This window comes from Gastrolobium bilobum, unplaced genomic scaffold (genome assembly GCF_033153095.1).
Source record: "Gastrolobium bilobum isolate Gb01-03AN ecotype WA unplaced genomic scaffold, APGP_CSIRO_Gbil_v1 utg27331, whole genome shotgun sequence".
In the NCBI taxonomy this organism is placed as follows: Eukaryota; Viridiplantae; Streptophyta; class Magnoliopsida; order Fabales; family Fabaceae; genus Gastrolobium; species Gastrolobium bilobum.
This window is the reverse complement of record NW_026896532.1, coordinates 100,293-107,596: the sequence shown is the minus strand read 5'-3', so window position 1 is coordinate 107,596 and position 7,304 is coordinate 100,293.

Genomic DNA, 7,304 nt, shown 5'->3' with positions numbered 1-7,304 from the left:
ATCAGAGATAATTACATACCTTATAGGGAATATTTTTATTATATTTTCCTTATATTGAACAGACAGTTTCTTTCTCATAGTTATTTATGTTAGAAATTTTTATATGTGGGCTATATTAATTAATGTTTTTTTTGTATTTACTAAAATAACCGGGTTAATGAATATTCCAATTTAATGTATTATGATAAGCCTATTGTGATCTTGTTGAGTTGGGCTTTTGACATTTGTTGACATCGGGCCTAGTTGGGTAGCACAATGTAGGCATTAGTGTCTGATTGAGTTTCTGTGATAGATGGACCTATCAGACACACTGTTGATTAGGGTTTTGCTAGGTCCCTTCTCTAGCTTATTTATATTGGGGTTAAACCCCATGATTCGTCATGCTCCCATTGCACTAAGGCTGCCACTTTCGGAATAGGTCATAGAGAGGAAAATCCTAACAAGAAGAACAACTCAGAATTTGTTCAATAGACCAGATGGCCCAAGCATGTATTTCTTATTCTCGAATTATTATTATGTGTGGTGCTTTATACATTATATGTGTATCGATCCTATTATGGGATGTTTGGTACATGGTAATATTTTGGATGCCCAGGAAAGTGACAGTGAGAAACTTTTATTCCCACATTTGATACAAGGAAAATAGAAAATGTCTGGGAAAAATTTATTCCCTGCATTTCATTTAACACTACCCAAAGCCAATTCAAAATATAGTTATCAAATGCGGATTGTGGCATGTCGCGGCTAACCCTGAAAAACGCTATAGCGTTATAGCGGGTTGCAGTTACGGAAATAGCGGAATAGATATATGACAAAAATAATGACAAAAAAAAATATTTTTTAAAGACAGAGATAGCAGAAGTGACAGAGAGAGACGCGGATAGACTAAAAACCCTTAAATTTTTTCTGTTACACATTTAAATTTAGGACAAAATTGACATTTTGTCTTATGTCAGCAATTTGGCCGCAAATGCGATCGCAATGGCCGCTATTGCGTTCAGGTGCGACGCGGCGCGGTTTCTTGCGGAGAGGCACCGCAATGCCTATACGGCGTGGCTTGCGGCGCTATTGCAGCGCAATTAACTACTATGATTCAAAATACCTTCTTGCACATGGTAATATTTTTTTTCCTGCATACTGGGAATCCATTCACAAATTTTGCAGAAAAAATTACCCTTCTGAGCCCTAGCAGTTAAAAGACAAGAAGCCAAATAATAAGTAAAAGCACTCTTGAATAGCCAACAACCATGAAGCTCAACTGTCACCAGCCCCAATCTCTAAAACTGGGGTGTGCTGTGCATGTTGAAGGTTATATTTTACATTAGATCACCTACTCTTCTTCCTTACCAGGTGCTTGCAACTCCAATGAATTCCCAAAAAAGTAAATAAATAAAGGGGAACAATTACACATAGAAGAGGAAAACTCACTTGTTGATATGCATGGAAGCAGAGTGCAGCAAGAAATGTTCTAATGTACACTTGTCTCGCATTCAACCCCTGTCAAGAAAGATTATACAAAAACATTTTAGCAACCTCAACACAATTATATCTTTCCGTTGTTGCTATGCTAACAGCAAGTCTATCAATTTTAACCATCAAGATACTCGCACCAGATTACAAGTAAGCAGGGCTAAATTTAACACCCTCCATGAAGGCAGCCACAGGTGCTAACAAGAAGAAGGACATTATTGTTATTATAGAAAACAGGGTTATGTTGTCCATAGATTCTGGAGAAAAACAAAATGCCTAAGTTTGCTTATATGCGCACTGCTGTTTTATTATTTTGTTTCTAAATGGTGTTTCAAAGTTATCTTTTAAGAGGGTAGTTTCATAAAAGTTCTCCATTTTTTCAGTAATATTTTATCATCAACAAAACACTCCTTCAAGAAAATTAATGAATATTCCCAGTAATATCTTGACCTACCAAATATATTTTTTGTAATATTCCCGGAAAAAAATTTTCCAACCATATTTCCCGTAATCGTGATTCTCAGATAATTTTTTTTTTCTACCAAACGGCCCCTTATGGTTTTACATTTGGTACCAGAGTAAATCATGTATGAATTTTAAGACCCACAATTTTTTTTATTAAAATAATTCAAAATTTGAGTATAGAACCTAAAGTTCATAATAAAATTTCTTTTCAAATTTTTTGCCATTGATCATGAAAATCTTTGGGGTTTTTTTGTTCTCTTGTCTTCCCATTTCATTTTTTTTAACACAAAATCACAAAAAAAAAAATTGTGCAAAGAAAAATTGTGAAACACAAAAAAAGCTGATGTTTAAAAGGGATGTTACTTTTTGTCACTTTTAAAAAGATCCGTAAAAAAGATGTGCCAATTTGATTGTTTAAAACAAGGGATAAATGTTTATCTTTACGAAGGATATAACTTTGTGTCATTTTAGATCTTAATCATTGATTTTCATCAATCAATAATTATAATTTATTGGGTCAAACTTATTAATTGATTAATAATAAATTTGACCAAATAAATTTGACCCACTAAATTATAACCATTGATTGACGGAAAAACATTATATCGAGGAACAACATTTTCCCCTTAAAACAAATTATTATTGTGCCAATAACATTATAATCGTACTCCTTCATATTTTTATTTTTATGTATTTCTTGTATTTCGTACTGTTCCACGTTAACATATTTGTGGTTGCTGTTATTGTGTGTTAAATGTTTATGAGTTATAAGTGATTTGAAATCCAAATAAATAAAAGAGTAACTACCATTTTCGGTTTTCAGCAGATTTTACGATGTTCGTTTTAGTCCCTAACAAATAAAAAAGTTATTCGTGATCCGTAAAAAATTCGAAGTGAACCCATTTTAGTCCTTACGAGGGACTAATGTGGATCTTTTTTGAATTTGTGAGGGACTACGATTTCAACTAAATGGGTCTATTTTGAATTTCTTAGGGACCACAAATAATCTCTTTATTTGCTAGGGAGTAAAGCGAGCATCGTAAAATTTGCTGAGGACCAAAAAAAATATGTACTCTGAATAAAAAATGCATGATATGGAATATTGGCAAAGTCCCAATGCAGCATGAGGAGAGTAAAGGAGAGCGTGCACTCAAATTTATGCCAAAATTCAAAAAAAATAAAATTAACATAATCATTGAAACATTTGTGAATTGTTGGTATATTTTTTGCAATTTTTTCACTACATTATATATTTTTTATGAAATTATTTCATTTTATTTATAATAAGGGAGAGTGTGCACTTTCCTTTAATCGAAAATTCATCAAATTTTAACAGAATCATTCTTATAATATTTGTGAATTTTTATATGTTGTTTGTACTTTTTTTAGCACATTATATATTTTTTATGGAATTAATATGTTTTGTTCTATATTTAATTATGTATAAATGTATATATGCCTGAATTTTGAGAATCAAAATTACTGGAAAATTATTATATCGTGTGGTGAACTTGATGACAATATTCACTCTCCCCAAATTGAATTAGGGTGTTGTCACTCTTCTACTTAAGTATAGTTAGTAATTTTGTCTTATACTTTAATGTTTAGTGCTGGTTTTTTATGGAAAAATTTGTTGGATTGACAAATGCAATATAATTGTTGGAAACACATGTTGTGAAATGTTTCATGTTGTTAGAAACACATGTTGTTAGGTGTTTCATGTTGTTGGGCATCGTTGTTGATCTATTATTTTGAATTATTATATGCTAATTATCTGCCTAAAAGGGTTATTATATATAATAATTTGAAAAATTGCATGAAGAAATTATTGATGGAAATACGTGATTTAAAAGTATTTATTTGTCCAAAGGGGATAAATTATTTTAAAATTGCATGTGGTATTATGGAGAAATATGTAAAATTTAAATATTTGTCTGCTCAAAGGAAATGAATTTTTATAATTGTATGTATTTTCTCCTGTTGTTGAAATCTTCATGTGATGAGAAATATTTGTATATTATATACCCTGCCCAAAGGGGGGTTTATGGTATATAAATTATTTTGTTTTTGCCCAAAATTAATTTTGTTGCATTGTGTATGTCCAACAAATTAGCTTTGTCATTAACAACAACCATGCTTCCATTGAGTTATTGACTAGAACAAATTATAAGAAGTGGAAGCAAAGATGTTGAATTTGCTATGGGGATTGTTGACTTGGACTTGGCCTCACGAGAGGATGAACCACGCAAGCCAAAAATGATAGAAACACTGATAATGAAAGTGCTTATTATGCTAAATGGGAGAAATCAAAATGGTTGTGCCTCATTACTATGAAGAGGTCTATTTCTGAGCATCTCCTTAGTGGTCTTCCTGAAAATTTGAATGCGAAAGCTTTTCTAAAAGAGGTTGGTGAAAAATTTAAGGTTTATGATAAGGCTGAAGTTGGGAACCTAGTGAATGAGCTGACTGATATGAGATATAATGCTTCTATTGGGGTCAGAGAGTTCATATTGAGGATAATCCATGTCCAAAATAAACTGAGACCCATAATATTGTTTTTGACGATGATTTTGTTGTGCATCACATCCTAAACCGTTTACCTGCTGAATTCAGTCAGATAAAGACTACCTATATTGCTCAGAATGAGAATTGGAGCCTTAATGAGCTGATTGTAAAATGTGTGACTGAGGAAGAAAAGCTAAAGAAATAAAATAATGAGTATGTCCATTTGACCTTTAATGCTAAGAAAGGCTCCTTGAAGGCGAAGGGGAAATTTAAGAAAAATTATTCTCCTGCTCCCAAGAAGTTTCAAAATTTCAAAAAGAGGGGTGCTAATGAAAAATATAGAGGAACAATCTTGAAATGTTTCCACTGCAAGAAGAATGATCATAAGAGAGCAAATTGTAACAAGTTTAAGGCTTGGTTAGCAAAGAAAAAAGAAGCAAATGTGAGTTGGTTTATTTTGAATCAAATTTGATAGATGTCCCTTTAAATTCTTGGTGGTTGCTTTCTGGTGCTACTGTCCATGTAACAACCACTTTGCAGGTTCTGACAAACCTAAGGAGACCAAGCTCGAGGGAGACAGGGCTTAAATTTGGGAATGATGCTAGTATGGACGTGTTGCACGTGGGCAATATTATTTTACTTTTAGATTTTGGTTACAAACTCTTTTTGAATAATGTGTTTTATGTTCTTGACTTTAGAAGGAATTTAATTTTTCTTTTTTCCCTTGATAATGAAGGATATTGTTTTAATTTTGGAAATAAAAAGGTGGATTTAGTTTATGATTCAAATGTTGTTGGGAATTGTGTTATGGTTGATGGTTTATACAAATTGTCCTTGTCTTTTGATGAACCTTATTACACTTTGAATGTGGAAAATGGTGTGGAAAAAAGATGTTTAATAAAAGAAAAATCATCATTGCTTTGTGATAAACCTTTAGTTTATCTAGTTTTATAGACTAAAATTACATGCAAAATCAAGTTAAATAGATGAAAATTAAGGTTTATTGATATAAAAACATGAACTATGTGATTATGAATTAAATAACATATATTTGCTTATTTTGAAGGTATTTGATGATAATTGAGAGCAAATACAAAGCTTGGAGATTTAATGATCAAGAACCGATGATATGAAGATCTCAATTGAAAAAAAATGAAGAAAACCAAGTTCTTGAAGAGGAGGCTTAAGCCTCCAATCTGGGGCTTAAGCCCCCAAGAACTCCAAAAATTCCATTTATGAGCAAATAGCCATTGAGGGCACTTAAGCCCCCAAATTCAGGCTTAAGCGCGAAGTAAGGAAGAAATCCTGATTCGAAGTGGGCGCTTAAACGCCCATCAGCGCGCTTAAGCGCGCCACGTGAAAATTTCATGCATAATATTGGAGGCTTAAGTGCCCAAATTCCACTAAGATTCCCTATAATAACAATTTTCATGCCAGTGTGAGCATGACACCCTACTAAGCTCTGCATAACAGGAGGTTCAGGATTCCTACATGCTTGATAGAAATAGATGAACGACATTTATTTAGTTCAGATCCAGTACAGGATATCCAAAACAAATATGAATCATCAAGAATTAAGTTAAAGTAGACTCGAGCTGTCAGAAAAGTTATTGTGATCACAAGCATAAACCTCTTAAATTCATTGAAGGGAAAATGTTTTTGGGAGATTATCACATGTGACAGGTGTAGGTTGTGCTCTGAGTGAGAAGAACTGTGTCCCAGATTTTTAGGCCCTTTTTCGATTATCAGAAGGGTGGAACCAGTGGCCTATCAGTTGGCATTACCTTCACAGTTAATTAATTTAGTTGATGACTTCCCTGTCTCGTAATTCATAGAGGATATACATCATCCTTCTTATGTAGTACAGTCAGATTATATTCAGATACGAGAGAATTTAAAGACTCATGTGACACCTTTCAGAATCTTTGATAGATCTGAGGAACAATTGAGAAAGAAAGCCATCATAATGGTTAGAATTTAGTGAAAAAGCAGAATGCCAGAAGTATCCACTTGGGAGCGGGAAGAACAGATCCCGCAGCAATATCTTGAGTTTATGGACAGGAAATATTCTTAATTTTATGGTCAAAATTCATAAAAGGTGGAGTGAATATAATAACACACATCAGTAAATTGCAATTATTCCATTAAATTAAAAGATTATTAGATGAGAAATCTAATCTTCCAATTTAAGTCATTTTTTAGATAAAAGTGCATCGATAGTAAAATTCAAGGGAAAAATAGTAATTTTACAAATTACACAAAAATTTTACAATAATTATTGGATATCAGTATTATGAAATTTATCTGTCAAAACACATGTTAGAAATACTAAGTAAATTTGAATTTGCCATAATTTATTAGGTAAATAATTAGATTAAAAATCTAATTATTAAATATAAATTAGATATAGAAATCTAATTTATTACAGAGTAACTCACTTTTTAGATAAATGTGCAATTTCAGTAAGTTTTATGGTAAAAATATAAATTTAGGCAAAAATACCTAAAACTGACATATAAATCAGGTAAAAGTTAGATATGTGAAATTTGAAAAATTAGAACACATTTTTAGAAATCCTAAGTCATTTGGCTAGAGTAAGTAAGAAATGAAGTTAAAATAGAGAGTTATTATGTTTAGTGGTGTAACCGTTAACTCTCCCAAATGAGAGTTGATTTGGTATTTTTATGATGAATTTGCTGCATAAATTCCTTATAAAGTGTCTTAATTGCATGATAATTGAGCTAAATGTCGCATATTCATGATTAAGGGCTTTGAGATGACTAAGTATGGAAAATGAGACAATATTCCTTGGTTTTGTATAAGAAAAGATGATTTGTTGAGTGTTTGTCTTTGTAGGAAAAATT